The 23,440-nt window shown below is 44.6% G+C and overlaps 1 pseudogene across 1 annotated transcript in view; it reads right to left on the minus strand.

The window, feature by feature from the left end:
* Positions 1-4,051: 4,051 nt before the first annotated feature.
* LOC311238796 (cullin-3-like) overlaps positions 4,052-23,440 on the minus strand; it is a 158,930-nt pseudogene continuing 139,541 nt past the window's right edge. Inside the window, exons 9-15 of the transcript in view lie at positions 22,430-22,601; positions 19,978-20,085; positions 13,725-13,849; positions 11,079-11,271; positions 8,112-8,298; positions 7,398-7,543; positions 4,052-4,183 (exon numbers count right to left, since the gene is read on the minus strand). The product of the transcript in view is annotated as a cullin-3-like (transcript). The remainder of the gene's footprint in view (positions 4,184-7,397; positions 7,544-8,111; positions 8,299-11,078; positions 11,272-13,724; positions 13,850-19,977; positions 20,086-22,429; positions 22,602-23,440) is intronic.

Below are 23,440 nucleotides of genomic sequence, written 5' to 3' on the forward strand. Positions count from 1 at the left end.
GTGCTATAGTGTGGGTGGTGTTCGTTACATGTTGTGTAACGTGGGGGCTTGAGCCGTTCATCAAACAGGTGAGTATGCCCTTATTTGTTTGTAATTTGATGTGACTACTTAATGCTGTTAAAATATATAGTTTAGTGCACACCACATGTAGGTAGGGACATTATTTTCTGGTTGTTTGTTAGCTTCCTGTGCACCACATACTCCTGGGGCAGTCAGAGAAGTGATTAGCACCATCTACTTGTCTTGTACCATACCATATACTTGACGGGTGGATGGTCAATATGATCTTTGGCTGGTAGCAGGTGTGGTTGAAGAGGGTTAGGTCTACAGGGCATTAGCTTAAGGGTAGGTAGAATAGGGGGCCAGAAAACACAGGTAGTGTGGTAGGGCCTGATTTAGTGTTTCTTAGGGTAGACATGTGGTGGGCCGTTTTGACTGCAGTTTAGATGTAGAAGCGTAAGTAGTCGTATCAGGTCATAAGGGGCACCTGTTTGAATTTGTTTGTTGTATTTTTTTTGTTTGTTTTGAGTGTTTGGTTAGCCTACCTGTTAGCACCTGACCTCCTGCGCGTATGACACATCTATTTATTTCAGGGTGGTTGTTTTTTTTATTTTTTTTTGCAAACTAGAAAGGTGCGCTCAGTAGAGCACACATTTCCACCGCGTCTCCTTGTAGTTATTAGTATTGGCATTAGCATGCTAACGCTAACAAGGGGTGCTTCAGCGGTGCTTCAGCGGTCTTCAGTGGTTCTTTAGTGTTTCTTCAGTGGTTCTTCGGTGGTTCTTTGGTGGTTCTTCAGTGGTTCTTTAGTGGCTCTTTAGTGGTTCTTCAGTGGTTCTTCGTGGTTCTTCAGTGGTTCTCAGGTAAATTGTGTGTATGCTAGGGTGTTTTTGGTGACTCTAGAGTGAGCGCTGGTGCAGTAGGGATGGCTTCCATAATGGATTTTGTTGGAGGTTGATTACTCCTGTGTCACTGGGCATGCAGGTGAGGGCTGCTAATTAGCTAATTGCTGCTGATTGGTTACCTGCTGGCAGGTTAAAACCAGTCTCTGAGACACACATGCACTCTGTCTGTGGTTAGAGGAGTGTGTGTTAGCAGAGACTTGTCACGTTCTCTCATTCTTTGTTCTTTAGTTTGTACCAGTAATTCCTTGTTAGAGTAGTATTTTGAGTTAACCACAGGTTTTGGTGTCGGTTTGCACATAGGTTGCGTGCCTTTGAGCCAGGGTCGTAACAGGCTGTATGTTGTTTTATCTTGGCAAACAAGGGCTTGCTCTAAGAGGACATGAATCATGATGAGAGTCCGAGTTCATCAAATCGTGGAAACTTTTTAGAGCTACTGTATGTATTGTTTTCAAAGCATGATGAGATCTAAATTACGAAAAACTTTCCCCATTGCTGTCAGCACTGCAACTTGTAATTCAAGTTGTGAACGGTCTTTCTCAGCAATGAGGCACATCCAAAACTGGCTAAGAACAACAATGCGCCAGTCTGCTTCACATTGAAAGTGATCTCACAGACAAAGTTAAAGCAGAAAAGATCATTGATGCCAAGACTAAACGTCGCATTTTGCTGCATTAAGGTAAGACAATGGTTAATCTATTATTGGATGCCTTCATTTGAACACTTAATTTGCACTATATATTAAATGAGTGGGGCTCGCCTCGCATAGCCTAGTGGGTGTGTGAATTGACAAAAAAGGAAACATTTTGCGCGCGGTTCACGCGCCGCCTATGTGTAGGGCAGCTCCTTGTCCGTCCGCTCGTCCAAACGGTGCGGGTCGCCAGGACAGCTGTCCTAATGCCGTGAGCAGCACCGTGGGTCCTTCTGGTCCAAACGCTGTGAGGCAGCCCGGCCGTGCGATTGTCCGAACGCCGTGCACAAGCACCGGCGTGTCTTGGTCCAGATTGTCCACGTTCCGCGCAATTCCAAGCGAAACGGTGAACCAAACAATTGTCAATAATTAGTGTCTTTCAGCGACCTCAGAAATCAAAACGCTGTCTCACTGATCAGCTGTTGAATCTTGAGCGTGATTATCCTCGTCTTCCAATAAATAACAAAGGTTTTAATTGTCCACTTCAAACGAAGAGCCTTAGTTTTTGACTAATGTAGAGCCTTTGGCTTTACCTATAAGCCTACTGCGAGGGGCAAGTGGGCTGAGTTGAGTTAGAAGAATTCAATGTCCAGAGTGCTCGTATCATTTTGGATATGCCAATCCATTTATTGACCATTATCCACCAAACAATATATACAAAACTCTTTTTTACTAATAACACTGAACGCCGACCTATACGGCACATCAACACGACACGGTCAAAAACTGTTTGGCTATTCCTCTTGCACACTTGGGGCTCGTCACCCACTGATCAGTATAAATGGGTAACCACCCCCTGATAATGCCACACCTCTGCACCGTGAGTTAAAATAAAACAAATTAAACAGAAAGACATTTTGGCTCCAACACTACCGCTACTCCGTCTTCCGGCCCGATGAGGTTAACCTTCTGTAGTGTGGTAGTGAAAGGGTTAATGGGAGCTGCGTGTTGGTCAACATCGTGGAACACCAGAGGCTCGCTCAAACAACCGTGCTGTGGAAAGAGTGTGAACTCCATTCGTCAAAAACACAGCAGAAAACGAGTTCAAAACAGTGAAGCCGGCCGTGTTACGGAGTGGTGGGGGCCGGCGTTTTGGGATAATGGGCAGGGAACCCCCAGAGCATCAATATATATTCAAATTTCTCTCTTTCTTTTTTATTTCCTTTTGTAGCAATCCACATTTGCTGTCTTTTTTGTTTTTAATAATTAATTTAATTTTTATACAGTATTGAAAACTGAAGAAAAAAAATAATGTGGTGCATTGGTATGGTATGGTATGGTATTTATTTTAGACAACAAAACATATACAGATCATTACATCACATATTTGCTTTTGTCAAGGAGAGGAATGAAAAGCCAAAGACTTATTTCCATCGTTGTCCTTGGATGCTTTAAGAAACAAACACATACAACTCATTACAGAAAATCATTCACAATTATTACATTTGCAAAGCAATAATGGCACAACCCTTAATTAATAGCAACATGTACATTTGTTGAAACAAGTTACTCTAGCCTTGAGTCTGTGAGTCTCTGAAGCACCCCGAGGGGAGAGGGTTGGTGGGGTGGGAGGGAGGACGGAAAGAGATTCCGGTTTTGACTGATTACATTTGCCATCAGCTAGTGCCGGTGGGGGGGGTTATTTTGACTACAGTTGCCGTCATAGGGGAGGGATTTTGGCTTAGGAGATGGGTGATGAAACAGCCCTTGGTTTACGCCCCTCCAGCTCACGCACATCGCCAGGCGTACACGCTGGAGGGGGGGTTGGGTAGGGATTGGGGGTGGGGGGGGGGCCTGCCATCCATCTTATCTACTCCAGACAGCTGCGCTTCGTTCCTGGCACGGCTCCACTGAACTCCATACTCCCGTCTTGACCTCGTCCTTGGTTTCACAGCAGAAGGGGATGGGGGGGGGGGGGGGGGGGGGGGGGGGGGGGTGGGGGGGGGGATGATACTTGCAGCCTGAGTCAGATTGCTGCAATATGATTCTCAAATTTTGTTTAATTTAGATTAATCATATCTCACGTCCCTAATTTCCTTCGTGATGTCCAGAATGGTCTGAGACCGCGACTGTTCATCTGCGTGGTTGGCAACAAGTCTCTCAAGAATAGCCTTCAAGTACGATTGTTCATCAGTGTGGTAGATCTCGCTCCTCTCCAACATGGTCTTAGAGCATTCACATTTTTTACCAAGGGATTGTTTGAAGGTTGATCTCTATGAAGGTAAAACAATGAAACGCTTGAAGCTGGATCCATCCGTGTTAAAACTCACAGGGACAAGGAAGAGTGGGCCTGATTTAAAATCATCTACGACACTTCATGGATTTTTGTTTTAAACTCTTTTTATTTTTTTTTCACATTTCTATCACCCCAATTTTTTTTTCACATTTCTATCACCCCCACATCCAGTTTCTCTCTTTCTCGCTCTCGCTCGCTCGCTCTCATCCAGGCCGTCTTGCTCTATGCCACGTAGGTGTAGACGTTACGGTCCTCGGGCGTCCGCGCCAAGTATTCTCTCTCTATTAGTCCCTCTATACGCTTCTTGATGACCATGGGGCTGGGAATGAAGCGGGCCAGGAGCTGCTGGGTCACCTGAGGGGGGGGAGAGAGAGAGAGAGAGAGAGAGAGAGAGAGAGAGAGAGAGAGAGAGAGAGAGAGAGAGAGAGAGAGAGAGAGAGAGAGAGAGAGAGAGAGAGAGAGAGAGAGAGAGAGAGAGAGAGAGAGAGAGAGAGAGAGAGAGAATTAACAGAACTGTCGGGAAACAATCGTTTTTCAACTACACAACTTGCTAGGTCCAACCTTCTTAAAAAGGGAAACAGCAGCCATTTTAAAAATGTATATTACTTAGTACTAGTAGGTACTACGACATGTTAGGAAAAAAAGAAGAAACAAAAGCCTGCACTGTACTCCTGCCTGTACTCCATTTTCTGGAAGAGGAAACGCTTGTATGCTACAGTTTACACAGTTTAGTGTGTAAACAGTGTTTGGGCCGTGTGGTTGAATTAGAATAACTGTGCAGTACCAGCCCTGCTGCACTGACGCTCCAACTTGCTGGTAAACTACTAAGGCCTTGTCCAGACTAAAACGATTTTGATCTTTTTCGTTTTCGTTTCGTTTTAAGGTTTCCGTAAAAACGAAAACGTCTCAAGATAATAATTGCGTGCCACAAATTTACAAAATAAATGTCTTTCCTGTTTCTTTTATTTTGAAAACCCCCGGCCGGAAGTGTTGTCGTTGTTTTGAGCTGACCTAGTTTCCAGAGACAAACACACAGCAGCGCAACGTACGTTCGGGAGTGGAGAGAGAGAGAGAGAGACCGCGGCTCAAACTACCTGTGTTGTATTAATAAAGTAATTGATTGATGTTTAACTTGTACCTGTGTCCACTCCTTTCGACTAGCAAACTGTCTATTGTATTTAGTTGGTTAGCTATTTAGCTAATGTTGGTAGCATTGGATAGCATCAACGCTAGCTGGCTACACCACCAGCCATGGGAATACTATTTACTAAATTATGGAGGCTTTTTAATCGTCAAGGTAAGAGAGGATTTGTCATGATAAACTGAAGGGGTATGCTATGGAACAATATGCGCTTGGCTACTAGGGTTTTCAGATAAAAGGCCAGCCATGTGATGCTAGTATCGTGTATTGCATCACACAGTTGCATCATCCCGATCAACACGCAACTACTCTGTACATGCCATTGTTGTTTAATAATAACTCCCGGTGTTATGTGTTTAATAAACACTTCTAGCCAGGACATATCTGGACATATAAGATGTATGTATCATGTTTTTTTTTTTGTTGGCTGGGTTTTGCATGTGAATTAAGGGAGATGTCAATCTGTTGTCGAGGGGGGGGGGGGGGGGGGAATAAGAATGAATAATCAGGGCATTATGACCAGAGATTTAAATATCAACAGATTTTCTTCTGGTAAAAAAAACAGGAATTACCGGATAATGGAAACCCTGCCCAGTGTATGTATTCAGACAATAGTTCACATTTAGGAGCATAATTAGTTATGCGGGGTAAGGGAGAGGTGGGCTATCATGTCATCGGTTCAGGAGAAGACGCGTATCGCTTGTAAAGATGGTGACGCAATGGGGGGCGTCTTCAGAATTGCGCACTCTGGGTGCTGGTATCAGAAAGTACCGTCTTCAGGCTGCCAGAACGCAGTTCCGTGTGGCAGAAAGATGCAAACGATCAAATACTTTGGCTAAAACTACCAAAATCTTTACTCACTAAATCAACGCACACTGGAAAACAAACAAACTCAGAAACGTTGGGTTAGAAGCTCTTCATCTTCCAGAGAAAATGGTGAAAACTTCACTGTAATTTCACGCTCCATTCGTTTCCTCATTGAGCTACCCCGACTAAATTACTTTTGATGACACTCTCCCCAAAAGGGTTTAAAGAACGGGTCTCAATGAATGCACAGGCATGAGTACAATGTGGGCTTTTTTTTTTTATTTCGTTTTATCACCCCCTAAACAATATACATTTATTTATTATTTTCCTCCAAAGAAAATAAATCACATTTTGACCCATTTATTTTGCAGCACCTTTTTTTTCTTTCCTTGAATTCAACAGCCCGTTAACAAATCTCTCTTGTTCATTATTTGCTACTACCCCTGACTGGATTCACTCTGAGTGCATAGTAGTATAGACATAATATTAGCATAGTATAGTAGTATAGGCATAGCAGCATAGTGCATAGTAATATAGACGTATTGATTGATGTAACCTAACCTGCAGTCAGCTCTGCTACCAGGATGTGATGTAAGCTAACCTGCAGTCAGCTCTGCTACCAGGACGTAACCTAACATGCAGTCAACGTACCAACGTCAGGGCCCTCAGATCGGCTGACAAGGGTCTCCTAACTACCCGTAGGTCCAATTTCAAGCCTAGGGGGGGGGGGGGGGGGGTGCTTTTGCTGTCGCAGCCCCAGACCTCTGGAACAGCATCCCCGTGTCCATCAAATCTGCCCCCTCCATCGAGTCTTTTAAATCTAAACTCAAAACCCACCTATACCGCCTGGCCTTCCCTGACTCACTCCGACTCTTGCCTTGCTTGTTGACGTGTTGTTGTGTTTCTTTGTCTGTCCGTTGGGTTGTTTATATTTTCTGTTTATTTTATACTTTAGCACTTTTCTTTGTTTTTAGCTATGCGACTTACTGTGAAGCACTTTTGGTTGACAAGTGTCATGGCTAAATGTGCTATACAAATGAATTTGATTGGCGGCTGGTGGCGCAGCAGACTAAGCGCTCGTCACCAACGCAAGAGACACTGGTATCAAATCCAGCTGTCAGCGTTGCCTCCGGCTTGGCCGGCCGTCATACTGGCTCGATTGGCAGAGTCAGCGGGAGGGAAGCCGGTGGGTGGGTCCGGGTCGTTGTAAACAGCGACTCCTACAGTTCGGTCGGGGCGCCTGCACAGCGAGGGAAGGATCTGGGAGAGGTAGTGTGATCCTTCCACACGTTACACTCTCCCAGTGAGAGTCCGCGCTGCCAGGTGAAAAGAAGCGGTGGGCTGGCTACACATGTGTCGGAGGAAGCATGTGATAGTCTCCGCCCTCCCGGACCGACGGTAGGGGGTAGAGTGCGCAACGACCAGGAAGGGGATTGGGAATTGGCATAACAACTAACATTGGGAGGGGAGAAAAACTGAAAAAGAAGGGGGGGAAAGATAATTCAAAAAAATAAAAATAAAATATTAATTTGATTGATTGATTGATTGATTGATTGATTGATTGATTGATTGATTGATTGATTGATTGATTGATTGATTGCAGTCAGCTCTGCTACCCACCTCTGCTATCAGGACATTGTGCTGTATCTTCTTCCTGGACTTCATCATACGGACGATGACCGCCTCGATCTCGTGTTTTCTGTCGATGTCCACCTTCTGCCGCGTCTCCTTCCTCTCGCGGTCCGACTCGCCCTGCTTGGCAGCGACTGGCGGGGAGAGAGACGGACGGCATTATGTTCCGTGAGTTTCAAAAGAGAAATGGGTTATAAATAATAATAATGATGACAGATAATAATGATCATTGGATTTATAGAGAACACAGAAGTACAATGTAGTCTCGGATCAATAAAAATAATAGGATGGCCAAGGAAAGCAAACCACCTCAGGAGGACCCTAAGGAAAAGCACCGTGGTTGAGTTGTGTCTTAAGTTGATTTAAAAAACAGTCATGGATTCTCAGGCCTTGATCGTTTAAACGTTTCCGACAACATTTTAGGCGAGAAATCGTTTCTCCGGAAAAAACGAGTCCTTGAAGAATTTAAGAAATAATGACTTTGCCGAGAGGACGTAACGGGCATGGATGGGTCTGTTTGTTTTGGGCTGAGATGCTGGTGCACTATAGTGACATCTAGTGGCTGAATATGAGACATAGCACCTTTAAACACACAGGCCAGAATTGGACATTGCATTGAATAAAAGAATTCCCTAGCCACTAATTAGTAACTATAATTAAATACATGCCTAACCCCCCCCTCACACACAACGCTACACCCACCTTGCTGTATTTTGACTCTGTGCAGTTTGGAAGTAAACTGATCGTTGACTGTAAACACGTGGCCATTTTCGATCTCCTTGGACTTGGGCTCCTTGGTCAGGACCCTCTGCGTGGTCTTCCCACAGGCCAGGGACTGCAGCGCCCGAACCAGCTCCCTCTCTGGGATGTCCGTCTCCTGCTGGATCTCCTGTGGGGGTGGGTTTGTGGAGAGCAGTGGGTCACAAATCCTCTCCGTGTCAAGGACCCCCCCCCCCCCCAAATATGTACATACGTGTGCCGGCCTACACGGTGCTTATACATGTATGGGCTTTGGTCCTGTCCCTTGTACACAGTTTTTATATTTTTATTATAGATGCACGGATGCCTAGTGAGTGAATGTAGAGAACACGTTACTGTTTTTATATGTGTTATATATGTTTTATATAATGTCCTATTTTTTCTGTGTCTTTCTGGCTTAAACATCTGGCCCAGGGACTACAACTGAAAACTAGCAACCCTGCTAATGTTGGAATATTTACAGGTTTCTTTTGTATTTGTATTCATTTATAAATGCACTGTCCCTGATCAAATAAACGGAGTAAACAATAAACAAATAGACACAAAAAATAGGGCGGGGACGCCCCAATTTGAGAAGATTTTGTTCCAGGGACGCCCCCCCACCCCGCATTTGAGAATACATTTGTTGTTAGAATTCTATAACTATCTTTACTGTGGGAGATAACAGAGGAGAGAGAGTGTGACATCTAAGATCAGGTCATTGTCTTGTACCATTCTGTCGTTGGGCTGACTCTTATTGTGAAAGAAATACTGGTGAGAGACCCCAAGGAACCCTCTCAAGGACCCCCGAGAACCACCGGTACCCAGGAGGAGAAGTATGGAGGGCGACAGTGGCTCAGGAGGGAACCAGGAGGAGGAGTATGGAGGGCGACAGTGGCTCAGGAGGGAACCAGGGGGAGGAGTATGGAGGGCGACAGTGGCTCAGGAGGGAACCAGGGGGAGGAGTATGGAGGGCGACAGTGGCTCAGGAGGGAACCAGGGGGAGGAGTATGGAGGGCGACAGTGGCTCAGGAGGGAACCAGGAGGAGAGGTATGGAGGGAGACAGTGGCTCAGGAGGGAACCAGGAGGAGGAGTATGGAGGGCGACAGTGGCTCAGGAGGGAACCAGGAGGAGGAGTATGGAGGGCGACAGTGGCTCAGGAGGGAACCAGGAGGAGAAGTATGGAGGGAGACAGTGGCTCAGGAGGGAACCAGGAGGAGAGGTATGGAGGGAGACAGTGGCTCAGGAGGGAACCAGGAGGAGGAGTATGGAGGGAGACAGTGGCTCAGGAGGGAACCAGGAGGAGGAGTATGGAGGGCGACAGTGGCTCAGGAGGTAGAGCGAGCGGCCGGCCTGGTTACCAGCTTTATTCCAGCTCCTCCCGAGGCATGAGTTGCAGAGCCAAATATATATAATGCTTTTATACTAAGTGCCTGACGGATGCTTTTATCCAAAGTACGACAAGTCAGCAGGAAGGGTACAACTCTTTCAGCCGAGTAACAATGTCAAACAGTGTTGAAACTTGGGCGCTGCAGACAGTGTTGAGTGCATAGTAGTAGAGAGACATATTTCTAGCATGCGTGTGGCCCTAGTGGGAATTGAACCCCAAACCCTGGGCGGCGTTAGTGCCACGCTCTACAGGACCAATGTAGAAGGATGCATTGTGGGTCGTCTACCGCAATGGTTCCCAAAGTCGGGGTCGCGACCCAAAGGTGGGCCGCGAGCAGCCACGGGTGGGCCGCGAGATGATTTAAATTTTTTTTTTTTTTTTTTTTGTCAGGCCACTGAACTTAGAAGCAGGCCAGGACAGTGTTTCTAGTTGTATTCAAAAATTCTATTCTATTGTATTCTAAAATGTGACTATATGGTTTTATATTAACTTAATAAATAAACAAAAACGAAAAATCTACTTATTTCAACGAACATTTCAAACTAAATAACAGATTATGCACATAAAACGCTGAAAACAACCGAAGCAACAATAGTATTTTAATGAGGCTATTATTATTATCATTATTATTTTGCAACAAGTTAGCCCTCTCATAAATAGCACATATAAATGAATAACTAACTTGAACTAACTTAATAGGATTGAAGTGATATTTGGCTTAAAAAATCGGTCGCCCGGCAAAAAAAAAAAAAAAAAAGCCAGACGATGTGCATTGGGCCGCGGCTCTCTGACGCCTTATTTTCTGGGCCCCGGCCTGAAAAGTTTGGGAACCCCTGGTCTACCGCACCGCCAGGCTGATGCTAAGAAGAGTGTGATCACAATGTGCAACTGTGTGTCAAGAATAAGGCTGTTTCCCCGAAGCCTGTTTTTGGGATTCGAACTTCGTCAGGGTTTTTCGAACAAACGTTCGAACCTTCGTTTGTAATAATAAAAAAAAAAATCAACTGTTTTTTTTCTAATCGTTTTTTTTTTTTTTTTTTTTAACATAACATAAAATTAGATATACAGGCATTAATTAACAGTACACATCCAATGAAATCACCATTTGAATAAATGTAGTATACAAGATCATTTAATAATCATTTCTTTTTTATATCCTCAAACTAAATCCTCAATTTGAATAAAGTGATTAATCTGATTAAATTTTTATTTTTTTATTTTTATTAAATCAACATTCCAGCCCCAGACCCAGCCCAGGGAGAAGCCCTAGCCCAACTAAATCAATTAAATCTACTTTCTTTAATGAATATAACTCAGTTTATTTTAATACTATAATATTAGTGTAGCCTAATCTTTATCTGCAACTGTGAATAAAAACCCCATTGGTTTAAACAGAATTAATAGAAAAAAATAGAAAAAAAATAAAAAAGTTTTATTAAAAAAAAAAAATTCGAATGTTGATTTAGAATTTGAATGTCAACGTAACGAACGAAGGTTCGAACGTTTGGGCTCAGCCCTGGTGTGCCGAGAAGTCTCTTACCTCGAAAGTGGACTTCTCTCTGTTGTTGAAGAGCATGAGAATAGTCATCTGGAAGGTGGAGACCTGCAGGAGGTGCTTCCGGGTGTCGGAGCCCGTCACCTGGTCCCCCCCGTAGAAGGTTGCGTTGAGGTCCGCAGAGCCCATATGGTGCTGGAGTGTGAGCTGTCGGCCGCTGTGTTTGAGCAGGTAGAAGCTGGGGGGGGTGACACACAGGGCCCGGCCCGCTTAGGAACTTTTTTTTTATGACTCATACTTTATTGAGTTTTTTCTTTTCTTTTTGCACACACAGGACATCAGGACAATACAAAGTAATGATGACATAGCTTGTGAATCAACATGGGTCGCTCCTGAAGGACAACACACACACCTAGACCGCTAACATCCAGACTACAATGACACCACCCCACATGGGGGGGAGACAGAGAAAAAAAACTAAACCAAAAAATTAAATAAAAAGTAATAATAATGGTAGAGAAAAAAAAGATAATAATAAAAAAATGTAAGAAAAAATTTAAAGAAGCCAGCACAAAACTAAGAAAAATCGACTACATTAAACAGAAATTAAAGCTACATTAATACATAGAGCACCCCTTATCGACATATACATAATACATTTGTCAGGTATTCTTTCACCTAACTTTCCTTCTCCTTCTCCTGAGCCGGGCCCTCCACTCTCACAGGTCCAGTGGGATCCAAAACAACGGTACCTTCCCGCTTAGGAACTTACACGGATTGTCCAAGCGGCAGCAGACATGGAAGGATAACGTCGCCGTTTTGGACCTCAGAAACCCCGATTCACGGTGCGTCTACCGTGTACCGGACGCAGAGACCATCCTTTCACCGAGCGGTCCGGTCTTCCATGATCGGGTCCAGGTTCAACTTAGGCCCCGTTTAGACGGAAACGCTAGCAGGTGAATCCGCAAAAATATTTTTTCGGATGTGCCTTTCGTTTATACGGAAACGACGTTTTTACGGGGTGAAACCGCAAAAAAGTGAGACTACCTTCCAGGGTGGAATTCCTAGAAACGCAAAAGCTTTGCGCTCTCGTCTAAACTGTTAAACCGTATAAATCTGTTAAAACGATGACGAAAGGGTTGTCACGGCTCTGGTCGCGCGTACTGCTTACGTCACAGGTAGCAGGTATGCGCCAGTAGCCGAGACGTAAACAAAGCAAGTATGTCTGACTATATCAACGGAGATCACCTGAAGGCTACATTGGCAGTACTTTTAACCCTTTCACTGCCACACGACAGAAGGTTGACTCTTTACTATCACACAACCGGCTGTCGTGTGGCAGTGAAAGGGTTAAATACACAAGAATCTGTCCCGCGGCGTGAGTGGACCCACTGTCTGCGAGTGACTCTGCTTTGGTCCAATCACATTCCCCATCCACAGTCTGCGAATCAGAGGCAGAGTAGGGCGGGTCTTCACAGCACGTCATGTGACATATGCGCCAATCGTGTGACAGCGGGGCTCCGTCGTCTGCACGGAGAATTCCACCCCAAAACGCTCGTCTAAACGTAAAATTAAAAGTGAAACCGCAAGATGACTTTTGCGGTTTCTGTTCACAAAACGCTCGTCTAAACGTAGCCTTAATGAGCTAAGGTACAATTTCCCTGCAAGCTCTCACTGGGTTACAATAGCAAGACGTAAATCGTAAAATCCTTGCAAAAACAAGGATAAATGTGCTTTTTTCGAGATGGGAAACTCGGTGTGTATTTTTACCGGTCTCCTGTATGCTCTCTAGGGCTGTCTTAAATACTTCGAAGCTTCGTTCGATGGGCATGGGATTCGAATATGAAAATAAAATTTGAATATATTAAAAAAAAAAAAATATATATATATTCTATTTCCTTTTTTTTGTGTGCAAAATCAACTCTGCCTCTCTTTGTTAACTACAACAAGCAATGTTGTTTGTTATTTAAGATGAGGTCGGACTCGGCACTGACAGATTTGTGTTCATTGTGCTGCTTTTATAAAGCCTCAAATGACGGCTTACAATATTTCATGAAAGCAAAGTGTTTTGTTTGTCTAAGATTTTAAAAGGTTTAAACTTTACAGCACTGACAAAGTTGAACAAAGTGCTGTACAAGTCCCACAACATACTTTTTTTTATTTTTTTAAATAAATAAATCAAATTATTATTATTATTATTTTTTAATCTTGAAGCTTCGAATTAAAATCGAATCTCAGCCCCGAAGCTTCGAATTCCAAAAATAATTCGAAGGTCAGCCCTAATGCTCCCCTGTGAAATGTATCGCAATCCGAATACCGAAACAACGGTTCCATTTGAAACGGAACTACTTCACCGACCGCACGACACACCGTGAACTACCGAGCTAGTTGTAGAGAGAGAGAGAGGGAGGGGCTGGCCGTAAAACACGTTCGGATTGTGATTAATTTCACAGGAGAGGACACTTATTGATTTTTGCAAAGGATTTATGATTGCCCATCGGCTAGATGTCTACCATTGTAGCCCAGTGAGAGACTGCAGGGAAACTGTAGCTTTTGCGAATTTATGGTTTCCAATACGTCAGGTACATTACCAGACAGAATAGGGTCTAAGGTCCAAAAACAGCGAAGTTATCCTTTAAAAAAACACACACGATGTAGTGAAAAGGACGGGCAGTCCCGAAAGCCTCCTACCTTCTGAAGTCCTCGAAGGCTTCTCTGGGAGAGGGAGGGATGATGCATTTGGGCGTGGCCGACTGTGTGGGCCAGTAGCCAGTGGTGAGAACTCTTACTATGAGGTCAACGCCGCCTAGAGACACCTGGAGAGGGACGGACAGACAGAACAGCCAATCACCAACCAACTCACTCATTTTACATCCGTTACGTCTGCGGACAAAATAATTGGGTCAGGTTTCTACGGAAGCGTATTGCTGCCACACCAGAAACAGAAAGAAAATATCCGTATCACGTTATAACGTGATAACTTCTTGTTTTAACATAAAGCGTTTCACGTTATAAGGTGATAACTTCTTGTTTTAACATAAAGCGTTTCACGTTATAACGTGATAACTTCTTGTTTTAACATAAAAGTTTCACGTTATAACGTGATAACTTCTTGTTTTAACATAAAACGTTTCACGTTATAACGTGATACCTTCTTGTTTTAACATAAAACGTTTCACATTATAACGTGATAACTTCCTGTTTTAACATAAAAGTTTCACCTTATAACTAGGGATGTCCGATATTATCGGCCGACCGATATTATCGGCCGATATCGGCAGTAAAATGTGATATCGGAAAATATCGGTATCGGTTTAAAAACAAAAAAAAACAATAACAATATTTGTTATATATATATCCAGTGAAATTATTAGTTACCTGAAATTATTCAGTTTTTTGGACGAGTAAACCCTGCATATATCGGTATCGGTTGATATCGGTTGATATCGGTATCGGAAATTAAGAGTTGGACAATATCGGAATATCGGTATTGGTAAAAAAGCCAATATCGAGCATCCCTAGTTATAACGTGATAACTTCTTGTTTTAACATAAAACGTTTCACGTTATAATGTGATAACTTCTTGTTTTAACATAAAACGTTTCACGTTATAACGTGAAAATCATGTTTGAATAAGGAAACGATGTGCGCCGTCTGCGAGACCGGAATTATTTTTAGGAATTATGGCTCGTGTACATGATTTGATTAAATTCTACTTCATGCTTGGGTTGAGACATGGCGATATTATGCTATTATTGAGCACGGACCGTGGATAATATTGTGATGAGTATGCGTACACTAGAAGGGTGTTAAAATGCATGGGGCTGTACAGAAGGAAGAATGAATCTGGCTCTGGGATATAAATGTCCGACGCACATTTACATATATATTCTCTGCTTCAAAGTGGTTATGCTTTACCCCTCTTTCGAAGTGGGTTATGCTTAGAGTTTGGAATCAGGGCTGGTGGTCCATAAATATGTATTCTAGGAGAATATATATGTAATGTGCGAACAATCTTGTGTGTACAAGGCGGACATTTCACGTTATAACGTGAAACTTTTATGTTAAAACAAGAAGTTATCACGTTATAACGTGATGCGGATATTCTTTTTCTGTTTCTGGTGTGGCAGCAATACGCTCCCGTAGGTTTTTTTCTTTTCACGTAGCATTGCGGTTTGCATGACAACATAAAGACTCTCCAGGTATAAAATGTTCTTATGCACCCCAGTTGCTATTGCATGTACTTATTTGTGTTTCATTTAGGGATGTCCGATATTAATTTATTTATTGTCAAAAGTATGCATAATGTTGTGTTCATTCCATGGCAAGAGATTATGTAATGTTAATTACCTGAAATTATTCAGTTTTTTGGAGGGGGGGAACCCCGCATATATCGGTATCGGTTGATATCGGTATCGGAAATTAAGAGTTGGACAATATCGGTATATCGGAAAAAAAGCCAATATCGAACATCCCTAGTTTCATTACACGTACAGTATGTGTGCATGACTACCAACTGTTCGCCTGTTTTACTGCAACACTACTATCACCGACATCTAAGAAGGGAGATCCCCCCATTGCCTGTGGTGGTTTTTTCCTCTTGCTAGGTTTTAGTGAGTTTTTCCTTACCTTCGCGTGGGGTATATGTCTGGGAGTGTTGCATTCATTCATTTTTTTTTTATCCACTTTTTCTCCCATTTTTTCTATATTTTCTCCCATCCCAATTTCGTATCATCCAATTCAACCCTCTCCTGTCACGAACGCTGTTTCTTGCCTCCCACAAGCCGGCTGCAATGTGGACTAAGTCATACATAGCACAAGTCCCCTCCGATACTTGAGGTAACAGCAGTCGCATCTTTTCACCTGCGCAGCTCGATCTCTCAGTGGCGAGGAGTAACGCATGGGAGGCTCACGCTGCCCCCGACACTTCCTGATTCTACTGCGCAGGCGCACCAACCGACCTGTAGGAGTCGCTGTCCACAACGCCCGATCCCCACCCATCAGTTTCCCACCCCCTAATACGGCCAATGTGTATTAGTATGAACGACCAGCTAAACTGAAAGCAATGTGGAGCGCTGGGCTCGAACATGCGAGCCCAGCGTCTCCGCATTCGTGGCGAGCGCCTTGCCCACTACGCCACGTAGCCGCCTTGTTGCATTCATTTATTTAAATTTTTTTGGACTTCATGGTGTTTTTGTTTTGTTCTTGATTTATCGTGATGTTTCTTCTCGACTTGTTTAAAGATGACGTGTCCAAGCGGTCGGGTGGCGTAGCGGAGATTGCGCTCGTCAACAATGCAAGAGGCTGCGGTCTCTACTCCCGGAGTCAGCATTGCCTGCGGCTTGGGCCAATCGTCATACTAACTCGTTTGGCTGGGTTAGGGGGAGGGAAGTCGAGGGTGGTAATCTGGCGTTGTGGACAGCGACGCCTACAGGTCAGGTCTGGGGGCGCCTGCTCAGCGAAAGGCAGGAAGTGGTGAAGGCAGCGTGACCTCCCACGCGTTACACTTCACCAATGAGAGTCCTCGCTGCCAGGTGAGAAGAGAGCCGCTGGCTGTCTCCGCATGTGTCGGAGGAAGCATGTGGTGGACTTCAGGGTTCCCTTGTACCGACCAGTAGGGGGAACATGCGCACAACAACCAGGTAGGGGAGGGGGGGAATTGGCATAACGACTAAATTGGGATGGGGAGAAAAGCATAGAAAATCAGGTGGAGAAAAGGAGGATAATTTTCTTTTTAATTTTTTTTAAAGAAGACGTGTCCGGCCTATTAGCGTGTGTTGTCGGCAATGTTCCCTCTAACGTGCGCCCGTGCGCGCACATGGCGAAACGCTCCCGCACACATCTGAAATCTGTCGCGCACAGAAACGTTTGTGTAAAATATGCATGTAGTTAAATTGACTGGCGTGTTGCACCGAATACTACGGTACCCTGTTGCGTGTGACGTTACCCAGAGAAGCCTGCTTTCATTGCTTTGTGGGCGTCGCTACTGCGCTCACACACACAACAGATGAGGAAGCGGACAGATCTGACCAGCATTGATTCTGCTCACAATGCCAACGCGAAAATGTACATTACAGATGAACTGCAGAGAAAATTCCCAATTTATCGTCCCGGTCGAGACTAATTGGAAGCGGAGTGCAACGCGTGCAAAGCTTGACCATATGTTTCTGTGTCTAGTAAAGGTGCTGGCGATCTCAAAGCTCACATGGACACAGAAAAACATTACAAATAAAGCAGTGCGAGGCGAGAGTTTGATGGCAAAGTTGACCGAATTGATTGAAGAATGCAGCTATACAGAGAGAAAGAAAATAATTGAAAACTATTTTGATGCCTCAAAATGATGTTTTGGTTTGATAAGATGCTTATGATACAATCATTCTAAGGATTATGTGTGTAATAAGTTAGTTTAGTACACTAATTGCAACAAATCTTAAACTGCATAGTGCACTTTTAAATTAGTATCGTTGTGAGGTTACTGTTTTATAATTTACATTACATTGAAAAGATACAAAGATATATTTTTTAAAGCTGGATTTTCTAATACAGAAGAGGTATTATTTAGAACATTACTTCATATTTTTCTTGTTATTTATTTTGTCCAGTAAGACTTGAAATTTTGTCATAGGTTGATTTAGTTATTTTATTGAGATTTGTCAGATAGATTACTTTAGGCATAATACAGCATGTTGAGTAACTTTGGTTATAGAGAGATATTATTTTGTTATATAAAATAATATAAACAATAATTTTATATCCATACAGAGGAGGCATACTTTAAATATATGAAAATGATAAGGCATCTTTGAGTAAACGTCGAGTATCATTAAGTATCTTGAGGCTGAAGGCAGAGTGTCCTCTTTAAAAAAAAATCACTATGGTCACCCTTGAAGTCGCATTATAATTCACTTAATACAATAATGACGAGTCAGCCTCCTAAAAAGACAAAAGTTAGTGACACGACTCACACTCACATAAATTTGATTTTGATTTGAGAACTCCCAGAATGTTCCCCGTTAAGACAAAGGTGTTTTGTGTAGGTGTGTGTGATTGTGTGTGCGTGTGTGTGATTGTGTGTGAGTGTGAGTGTGAGTGTGAGTGTGAGTGTGAGTGTGTGTGATTGTGTGTGCGTGTGTGAGTGTGAGTGTGAGTGTGAGTGTGAGTGTGAGTGTGAGTGTGTGTGTGTGTGTGTGTGTGTGTGTGTGTGTGTGTGTGTGTGTGTGTGTGATTGTGTGTGAGTGTGAGTGTGTGTGTGTGTGTGTGTGATTGTGTGTGCGTGTGTGAGTGTGAGTGTGAGTGTGTGTGTGTGTGTGTGTGTGTGTGTGTGTGTGTGTGTGTGTGTGTGTGTGTGTGTGTGTGTGTGTGTGTGTGTGTGTGTGTGTGTGTGTGTGTGTGTGTGTGTGCGTCTTTGTCCTGAGGCAGCTGCTAGAGAAGAGCAGAGAGCATCGCCAGGATCTTTACATAGCCTTCATAGACCTAAGAAGCAAAGCCTTCGACACCATCAGCCGTGAGCTGCTCTGGAAACACCTCAACAACCTTGGGGTACCACCCAAGTTTCTCTCCATCCTTCAGCAGCTGCGTGACGGGATGCGAGCCAGAGTCCAGACGGGTGAACTCCAGTCAGAGTCCTTTAAGGTTAATGTTGGGGTGAAGCAGGGCTGTGTCTTGGCTCCGGTGCTCTTTAGTCCCCTCCTCTCTCTCTCTGCCGTCACCTGCCTCTTCCGCCGAGCCCTGGGACATGAAGACGGTGTCCATGTGGAATACCGCCTTGATGGTAGTCTCTTCAACATCCGCCGGCTCCAGGCTCCACACAAAGACAAAGTCCTGCCAAGTATGTGAGCTACAGTACGCTGATGACTGTGCCATCTTAGCTCACAGTCCAGAGTCTATGCAGCATGCTCTCGACACCATATCCAGCCTGTACCAATCCTTCGGTCTCCAGGTCAACATACAAAAAACCGAAGTCATGTCCCAACTCACTTCCCGAACCTCTACACTTCCCAGTTTTCACATAAACGGTGTTCCACTTAAAACAGTGGATAATTTCACCTACCTCGGCTCCACTCTGTCCTCATGCTGCTCCCTTGACGCGGAGATACACACACGTATCAATAAAGCGGCATCATCCTTTGAACGCCTACGCAGCAGGGTTTTTGAAAACCGAAACCTGAAGATCAGCACCAAGGTTGCCGTTTACAACGCAGTAATGTCTCTCCATTCTGCTCTATGGAGCAGAATCCTGGACCCCATACCGCCGGCACATCACCAACCTGGATGCTTTCCACATCCGTTGCCTCCAAAGGATCCTCGGCCTGACCTGGGAAGATCGAGTCCCCCACACAGACATCCTCAACAACACCAATTCAATCTGTATGGCCGCAGCTGTGGCCAAAAAACAGCTTCGTTGGATAGGGCACACCATACGTATGCCTGACCACCGCCTGCCCCGCCAAGTCCTCTATGGCCAACTGAGAGGAGCAAAGCGGGCTGCTGGAGGCCAAAAGAGACGCTTTAAGGACGACACCAGGGACCTCCTAAAGTGTGCAAACATCACGCAGCTTGAAACTCTGGCACTCGACAGATCAGCCTGGCAAGTCACTTGTGCCAAGTGCAGTTTCCCAAATACACCAAACGAACCAAGACCGAAGATCTGAGAGGCGCACGCAACGACACCAGCGGGCGGCTGGCATCCCCCAGGTATCTGGCTTCCCTTGCGCCATCTGTGGACGGGTGTGTGGCTCAAGGATCGGACTCAAACCCCCCACAAGAAGTGGCACCAGCGGCAGCGTCGCTAACCCCCCCCCCCCCCCCCCCCCAGCCCCCCCCACCCCATCCCTGAAGCAGGCGTCATCATCGAACACGATGGACTGCTAAGAGTGTGTGTGTGTGTGTGTGTGTGTGTGTGTGTGTGTGTGTGTGTGTGTGGGGGGGGGGGGGGGGGTCTTACCCCTGTGGGCTGTAGGTGTTGTCTGAACTCATCCATGGTGGTGTTGGAGATACTCATGTCTCTAAACATCCCCTCCAGTTTGAAAGTGAACGCACAGCCACACTCGGTCTGCGAGAAGAGAGCAGAAGACAAGGAGGAACGGTTACTCATGGTCGCAGCCCAGAAAAATATCACCTACAGGGGTTTTTAAAACGTTTTACACATTCAAAGTCAGTGTGTGCGAAACAGTAGAAGAAAAGCACACATTTTTATTTATTTATATCAGGGTGCAAGACCTTAATGGACAACATTCATTCGTAACAGCAGCACACTCGAGCGCTGACCCAGGAAATACGAGGGTCAACTGTCAAGGGTTAACCGTCTGTAGTGTGGTAGTGAAAGGTTAACCTTCTGTAGTGTGGTAGTGAAAGGTTAACCTTCTGTAGTGTGGCAGTGAAAGGTTAACCTTCTGTAGTGTGGCAGTGAAAGGTTAACCTTCTGTAGTGTGGTAGTGAAAGGTTAACCTTCTGTAGTGTGGTAGTGAAAGGTTAACCTTCTGTAGTGTGGTAGTGAAAGGTTAACCTTCTGTAGTGTGGTAGTGAAAGGTTAACCTTCTGTAGTGTGGTAGTGAAAGGTTAACCTTCTGTAGTGTGGTAGTGAAAGGTTAACCTTCTGTAGTGTGGTAGTGAAAGGTTAACCTTCTGTAGTGTGGTAGTGAAAGGTTAACCTTCTGTAGTGTGGTAGTGAAAGGTTAACCTTCTGTAGTGTGAATACTGTACAGGCCCACTTGACTACATTGATACTGTACGTGTCTTCTTGGCTGCAGCAGTACTGTACATGCACTCTGGGCTACTAGGGAATACACGGTCATATGCACACGTTCACAACACACATATATGCATGTACACATAAAACATATACATAGGTAAAGCACACGCACATATGGGTAGGTAGAACACGCGTATATATAGCACACGAGATAAGGCGCACACGTGAAAGCCACACTTATTTTATTTTATTTTATTTTATTTATTTTATTTTCTATTGTCATTTCCTTATTTAATTTTTATTGTCTTTTTTCTTTTCTGTGTGCCTGTCTTGTAATGTTATTACTGTTGTTAGTGTCATTATTTTTATTATTATTGACGGTATTGTATTGTGATGTCTTGTTCTGTGTTGAAAATTGAAAATAAAAACATTTATAAAAAAAAAAAAAAACTTCTGTAGTGTGGCAGTGAAAGGTTAACCTTCTGTAGTGTGGCAGTGAAAGGTTAACCTTCTGTAGTGTGGCAGTGAAAGGTTAACCTTCTGTAGTGTGGCAGTGAAAGGTTAACCTTCTGTAGTGTGGCAGTGAAAGGTTAACCTTCTGTAGTGTGGCAGTGAAAGGTTAACCTTCTGTAGTGTGGCAGTGAAAGGGTTAACCTTCTGTAGTGTGGTAGTGAAAGGTTAACCTTCTGTAGTGTGGTAGTGAAAGGTTAACCTTCTGTAGTGTGGCAGTGAAAGGTTAACCTTCTGTAGTGTGGCAGTGAAAGGGTTAACCTTCTGTAGTGTGGTAGTGAAAGGGTTAACCTTCTGTAGTGTGGTAGTGAAAGGTTAACCTTCTGTAGTGTTACACACACACACACACACACACACACACACACACACACACACACACACACACACACACACACACACACACACACACACACACACACACACACACACACACACACACACACACACACACACACACACACACACACACACACACACACACACACACACACACACACACACACTGCACGGAACCCTGAGAGTAAAAGAGCGGCAATGAAACACTAGGGCTGCACGATTCTTGCTCAAATGTGAATCACAATGTTTTCTCTCTAAGAATTGAGATCACGATTCTCACACGATTTAAATTTTTCGTCATTTAAAAAAGTCAAGTAAAATCAAATAAATTAAATTTTTTACAGCCATTAAAAAAAAACATTTGTAATCGTCATAATTTAGAAATGAGATTGCATAGGTCTACGAATCGAGATTGCGATTTTTTTTCTCCATTAATTGTGCAGGCCTAACACACACACGCACGCACGCACGCACGCACGCAGGCAGGCAGGCAGGCAGGCAGGCAGGCAGGCAGGCAGGCAGGCAGGCAGGCAGGCAGGCAGGCAGGCAGGCAGGCAGGCAGGCAGGCAGGCAGGCAGGCAGGCAGGCAGGCAGGCAGGCAGGCAGGCAGGCAGGCAGGCAGGCAGGCAGGCAGGCAGGCAGGCAGGCAGGCAGGCAGGCAGGCAGGCAGGCAGGCAGGCAGGCAGGCAGGCAGGCAGGCAGGCAGGCAGGCAGGCAGGCACGCACACACACAGGCACACACACACACACACACACACACACACACACACACACACACACACACACACACACACACACACACACACACACACACACACACACACACACACACGCACACACACACACACACAGCTCTCACCTTGAGCTTGGAGATCATGTTCTTCTCGGAGTCGTCGGAGACGCTCTGGTTGGTGAGGAGCCCGGCGGCCCAGGTGCTGCATGTAGTACCGCTCCAACACATCCTTCTCCTGCATGAGGCGGAACAGCACCATGGCCTCGTCCAGGACCGACTCCACCTCCTGCTCCGTCAGCTGAGAGACACAGGGGGGGGGGGGGGGGTGAAAGGGTAGTGTGGTAGTGAAAGGGTTAACCTTCTGTAGTGTGGTAGTGAAAGGTTGACCTGCTGTAGTGTGGCAGTGAAAGGGTTAACATTCTGTATTGTTGCAGTGAAAGGGTTAACCGTCTGTTGTGGTAGTGAAAGGTTAACCTTCTGTAGTGTGGCAGTGAAAGGGTTAACCCTTTGGTAGTGTGGTAGTGAAAGGGTTAACCTTCTGTAGTGTGGTAGTGAAAGGTTAACCTTCTGTAGTGTGGTAGTGAAAGGTTAACCTTCTGTAGTGTGGTAGTGAAAGGGTTAACCTTCTGTAGTGTGGTAGTGAAAGGTTAACCTTCTCTAGTGTGGTAGTGAAAGGGTTAACCTTCTGTAGTGTGGCAGTGAAAGGGTTAACCCTTTGGTAGTGTGGTAGTGAAAGGGTTAACCTTCTGTAGTGTGGTAGTGAAAGGTTAACCTTCTCTAGTGTGGTAGTGAAAGGGTTAACCTTCTGTAGTGTGGCAGTGAAAGGGTTAACCCTTTGGTAGTGTGGTAGTGAAAGGGTTAACACTGTGCAATAATAGTGCTCACCATTTATTTATTTATTCATTGGAACTTTTTAAACTTCAGCGCTGACCTTCATTGTTTGTTTGTTGTATTGGTTGTCCTTTTTAATCGCTTTTTATTGTCCGTCAACTGCACTGAGCTACTGGATACCTGGATTTCCCCAAGCGGATGAATAAAGTATCTATCTATCTATATATCCATCTATTCACACGGCGGCCATTTTCCCACTCTGAAAAAGGAACCCAACTCGAGCGTAACATAAAAGCAAAATGGCTT

This window comes from Notolepis coatsorum, assembly GCF_963971535.1.
Source record: "Notolepis coatsorum genome assembly, chromosome: 13".
Classification (NCBI taxonomy): domain Eukaryota; kingdom Metazoa; phylum Chordata; class Actinopteri; order Aulopiformes; family Paralepididae; genus Notolepis; species Notolepis coatsorum.